The following is a 5965-nucleotide window of genomic DNA, read 5'->3' as shown; positions in this document are numbered from 1 at the left end:
GATCCGAAGCACTGCCGGATATCTCAGGGAGTACTGAATCCCAAGCTCCTTCAATCTTCGCTTGACACCATCATGCGATTTTCGTTTCTGGATCACCGCCGCTGAAAAGTCCTGAGAAAACATGATCTTAGACCCCTCGTAAATTAGGGCCTTTGGATCCTTTCCCTGGAGTCTGGAAGCCTCCATGACTCTCTCCTTATCCCGGTAATGATGGAACCGCACCAGGAAAGGATGAGGCCTTTGACCCAGACCCGACCTCCGTGCTGCGACCCAGTGAGCCCTCTCTATCTTCAATCTTCTCATGCCAGTCTCCAAGTCAAGGAATTTCAGAAGCCAATCTTCAACAAATTCCGCAGGCCGCTCATCTTCCTTACCCTTGGGCAGACCGATGATCCGAATGTTTTTTCTCCTGCCCCTGTTTTCAACATCATCCACTTGGTCACGCAAATTACGAACCTGCCTCTTCAGGGCCCGGATATCTTCCTTGAATGAACTGGCATCAGCTTCCACCACTGTGACCCTGTGCTCCACCTCATCCGTCCTCTTCTCCAGGTCTCCCAGCTGCTGCTCATGCTTCTGCAGCATGAGAGAGACTGGAGCCAGCTTATTTTTAATCTGTTTCCCCAGCATCTCGCGAGATTTCAAGAGCTAGTTCACCAGGTCCTGGAGAGTAATTGGCTCCGAGGCTGCTGCAGGCCCGGCCTTGGATGCTCCTCCTCCCTTTTTAGGCATTTCTGGACAGCTGAAAATACAAGTAAGTCAATTTTTAAATGTTTCTTGGGGCTCCACAATCTTTCCAACACCCCAAGAAATCCTGATGACCTGGGTTGGGTGGGTTAAAGGACCGTCCTGCTCCTACTGCGATACGAAGTTCTGCAGTGTGATCTTCTCAGATCGCTGCCATCTTAGATCCCCCGTTACTGACAAACTTAACCTAATGTTTTTGTACCTAGGTACCTTTGTTGAAAAGTGTGGCGCTGGAAAAAGCTCAGCAAGTCAATCAGTATCCGAGGAGAAGGGGAGTCAATGAATCAGCTCAATGGCATTCTGGCCTTCATAACAAGAACAGCAAAGAGGTCCTTTTGCAGCTGTACAGGGCCCAGGTGAGTATTGTGTGCAGTTTTGGTCTCCAGATTTGAGGAAGGACATTCTGGCTATTTAAGGAGTACAGAGTAGGTTCACGAGGTCAATTCCTGAATGGCAGGACTATCATATGTAGAAAGATTGGAGTGACTGGGCTTGTAAACAGTTGAGTTTAGAAGGATGAGAGAGGATCTGAATGAGATGTATAAGATTATTAATGGATTGGACACTCTGGAGGCGAGAAGCATGTTTCCGCTGATGGGTGAGTCCCGAATCAGAGGACACAGTTTAAAAATAAGGGGTAGGCCATTCAGAACAGAGTTGAGGAGAAACCTTTTCACCCAGAGAGTGGTGGATATATGGAATGCTCTGCCCCAGAAGGCAACGGAGGCCAAGTCTCTGGATACTTCCAAGGAAGAGATGGATAGAGCTCTCAAAGATAGTGGAATCAAGGATTATGGGGACAAGGCAGGAACAGGATACTGATTGTGGATGATCAGCCATGATCATAATGAATGGTGGTGCTGGCTCGAAGGGCCGAATGGCCTACTCCTGCACCTATTGTCTATTTCTCCCTATCAGACAGTCCTTCCATACACAAACAGAAATTGCTAGAGAAGCTCAGCAGGTCTGGCAGCATTTGTGAATGATTTGGAGGTGCCGGTGTTGGACTGGGGTGTACAAAGTTAAAAATCACACAATACCAGATTATAGTCCAACAAGCTTAATTGGAAGCACTAGCTTTCGGAGCGCTGCTCCTTCATCAGGTGGTTGTAGAGAGGGAGCAGTGAGTCTACTTCAAAACTCGTAACAGCCTAGTGAACATTCTCTGGACTGTCTCCAGTGCCAGTATATTTTTCCTTAGCTAAGGGGCCCAGAACTGTTCACGGCATTCCAGCTGTGATCTCACTTCCTTTGAAGTAAAGGCCAACATTCCATTTTCTTTCCAGCTGAACTTGGATGCTAGCTTTTTGTGATTCATGGACAAGGACTGACAAATCCCTCTGTTTTGTAGCTTTCTGCAGTCTTCCTCCATCTCAATAACATTCAGCTCCTCTGTTCTTCCCACCAAAGTTGTGGAGGTGCTGGTGTTGGACTGGGGTGGACGAAGGCAGAAGTCAAGAGAGGGAGCAGTGAGTCTACTTCAAAACTCGTAACAGCCTAGTGAACATTCTCTGGACTGTCTCCAGTGCCAGTATATTTTTCCTTAGCTAAGGGGCCCAGAACTGTTCACAGCATTCCAGCTGTGATCTCACTTCCTTTGAAGTAAAGGCCAACATTCCATTTTCTTTCCAGCTGAACTTGGATGCTAGCTTTTTGTGATTCATGGACAAGGACTGACAAATCCCTCTGTTTTGTAGCTTTCTGCAGTCTTCCTCCATCTCAATAACATTCAGCTCCTCTGTTCTTCCCACCAAAGTTGTGGAGGTGCTGGTGTTGGACTGGGGTGGACGAAGGCAGAAGTCACACGACACCGGGTTATAGGTTTATCTGAACAGGTTAATCTGGAATCACAAGCTTTCGGAGCGCTGCCCCTTCCTCAAGTGCTTTCTGACCGGCTGTGCTTTTCCAGCATCACACTCTCTGCTCTGATCTCCAGCGTCTGCGGTCCTCACTTTCTCCTACAGAAAACCAATGCAGCACCATATCAACTGCAATGATGGACCAACTTGGAAATCCATGATAGCCACTAAGATACTTGGAGGGAGAGAGAGAGACAGCGTTACTCTATTAATACCAGTCCCTGGCTCCTCAGTGACACCTCTGGTTCCTTACTGAATTGCAGCAATGACATTTCTTTGTTGCAATTCCATAACTGCCCTGCCGTGTCACTGTGGAGCAACTCTCAGCTGGATATTCCCCAAAGTACAATTTGGTAAATACAGTAGATGGTGATTATCCCAACAGGTTTATTCGGAAGCTTTCAGAGCGCTTCTCTTTCATCAGGTGGTTGTGGAGTACAAGATCATACAACACAGAATTTATAGCAAAAGATTACAGTGTGATGCCACTGAAATGGTATATTAGAGAAAAAACTGGATTGTTTGTGAAGTCTTCCATCGTGTTTATCCCTGGAATAGTAATTCTGAGGATAATAGTCTGTGGACATGGGTTCAAATCGCAGTGTGACAGCTGATGAAATTTAAATTCAAGAATAAATGTGGAATATAAAGCTAGCATTAGTCATGATGACCATAGGTTTCCTCCCACAGTCCAAAAATATGCAGGTTAGGTGAATTGGCCATGCTAAATTGCCCGTAGTGTTAGTAGAAGGGGTAAATGTGGGGGGGTGGGTCTGGGTGGGTGATGGGTCAGTGTGGACTTGTTGGGCCGAAGGGCCTGTTTCCACACTGTCAGTAATCTAAATCTAAATCTAAATCTAAAACTAACATCAATTACTGTACAAATCCATTTGATTCCCCAGTGACCACAACCTTCTAAATAAAATAATTTCTCCACATCTCAGACCTAAGTGGTAGAAATGACTTAATTGAGACACATAAGATAATCAGAGGGTTAGATCGGGTGGACAGTGAGAGGCTTTTCCTCAATGGAGATGCCTAGCATGAGGAGACACAGCTTTAAATTGAGGGGTGATATATCTAGGACAGATATCAGAGGTAGTTTCTTTACTCAGAGAGTAGTAGGGGTGCGGAATGCACTGCCTGCAACAGGAGTAGACTCACCAACTTTAAGGGCATTTACATAAACATATGGATGAAAATGGAAAAATGTAGGATAGACAGGCTTCAGATTGGTTTCACAGGTCGGTGCAACATCGAGGGCCAAAGGGCCTGTACTGCTCTATGTTTTAGGGTGGAATTGAACCAGGGTCCCTGGTGCCAAAAGGAAGTGGTGCTAACCACTTAGTCACCGTGCCATCAATGACAAGAGTAAACCTATCCATCAACGGAGATATAATGTCAAATGAAATACTCTTACTGTGGAACAGGCAGTCCGTGAATAAGTTTCACATGAGACTGCACGTGGAGCACGACAAGGCACTGGTTTTTGAATTGGTGGATTTTCAATTTACGCAACCTGTGCGTTATTGTACTTCTTTAACAAGGTCTAATGCAACTAATTAAAACATTAAAGTAGTATTAATTGCATCAGGAGATAGGAATAAAAAGAAAAAAGTTAATTGTTTTATAGATATATTGGCACTTTGTCCATTTACCTTCTTACAAGTTGAGAATCCTACTAAGATTTGCAGCAGGACAGGATGATATGTAAGGGAGAAAGTGAGGACTGCAGATGCTGGAGGTCCAAGTCAAGAGTGTGGCGCTGGAAAAACACAGCAGGTCAGGCAGCATCTGAGGAACAGGAGGATCGACAGAGGAGAATGGAATTCACGATTAAGAACTTATGCCCGAAACGTCGATTTTCCTATTCCTAAGATGCTGCCTGACCTGCTGTGCTTTTGCAGCACCACATTCTCAACAAGGGTGATACGTAAGTTATATTTATCAAAGAGATTAACAATAATTATGCTAAATGTTTAAAATAAAATCACTATCACAGCCCATAGTGAGTGTCTCAAAAACAAAAACCCTCCATGATGTTGCAGCAATAAATTTGAAGGGATGTGATGAGGAAATAAATTAGCATCTTGCAATTTGTAGTTTGTAACTAGATTTTGCAGTCTACAACAATATAGAGTGAACAAAGGAAAAACAATTCTGGATAAAACCTTAAAGAGATGGACAGGGATGGGGCTGAGGCCACGAGATAAATGCCTCACTGAAAAGGGGGGAGAATTTGCAAACAATTAATTTAAAAAGTTGTCCAATGGGACTCGGCAAGATGGTGGTGATTCTGTAGAACTGTTGTGGACAGCTCTGCCGAACAGCCAAGGTATACCTGTGTTTTTTTGCCATCCCTGGCAAACTTATGTGATGGAAATATTAGTTTAAAATCTTACAGAACACATATTTGTTAATATTTGGGAGTGGGAAGGATGCCAAAGGGAAAAGGAGCAAGCAAACAGCAGCAGGGAGGACACTCCCCTGCAGCACCTACCACACCAGAGACAGCAGCAGGAGCAGCCTCTCCTGAACCCCCCGGGGACCTGACAGACTCATAGGAATTGGCTGCGGTGATGGAGAGACTTACCTTGAAAGTCACGGCTGTGATTGAGGAAATCCACGGGGAGATTCGTGCCCAGGTCCAACCTATCGCATCCATGCTGCAGAAGCACAAGCAGGAGATGCAGGGCCTCGGGGAGAGGCTGGAGGAGGTGGAGGGTCGAACTAAGGCCTCGGAAGCTGCGATGGAGTCCTCATCCAGTCGGATCCAGGTGCTGGAGCGAGAGGTGTGGGCCTTGTGAAACCATATTGACAACCTCAAAAATCAAGATCGGAGGATAAATCTTCGAACTGTCGGGCTCCCTGAAGGTGAGGAAGGTGAGCAGCCAGTCAGCTTCTTTGAAAACTGGCTGCTGAAGTTTTTAGGCCTTCACATGGAGTCCAGCAGGCTTCAGATAGAAAGGGCGTATCGGGTTACAGTGCACAGGTCAGGGCTGGTGCAGCGTCCCCGCCCGGTCCTAGTGCACTGCCATTCATAAGGACAAGCAAAAAGTCATAGAAGCTTCCAGATCCCTGGGAAAAGATCTGCAGGTGCTGCTGTACAAGGGGTCAAGAAGCATGTTTTTCCAGGATTTTTCAGCAGCTGTAATTCGAAAGAGGAAGTCCTTCGATGAAGTTAAAAAGAGGCTGAGGAACCTGGGCATCCAGTACTCCATGAGATACCCCGCAGTACTTCGTTTCAGCCACGAGGACTCGGTTTATACATTTGACTCGGCGGATAAGGTATCTTTGTAGATACTTTAAAACAGACGGATTGGCCTGAAGAATATGGTTAATGTTTGTTCTCTTTTCTA

Source organism: Chiloscyllium plagiosum, chromosome 17 (genome assembly GCF_004010195.1).
Source record: "Chiloscyllium plagiosum isolate BGI_BamShark_2017 chromosome 17, ASM401019v2, whole genome shotgun sequence".
In the NCBI taxonomy this organism is placed as follows: Eukaryota; Metazoa; Chordata; class Chondrichthyes; order Orectolobiformes; family Hemiscylliidae; genus Chiloscyllium; species Chiloscyllium plagiosum.
Note: the sequence above shows the minus strand (reverse complement) of the source record.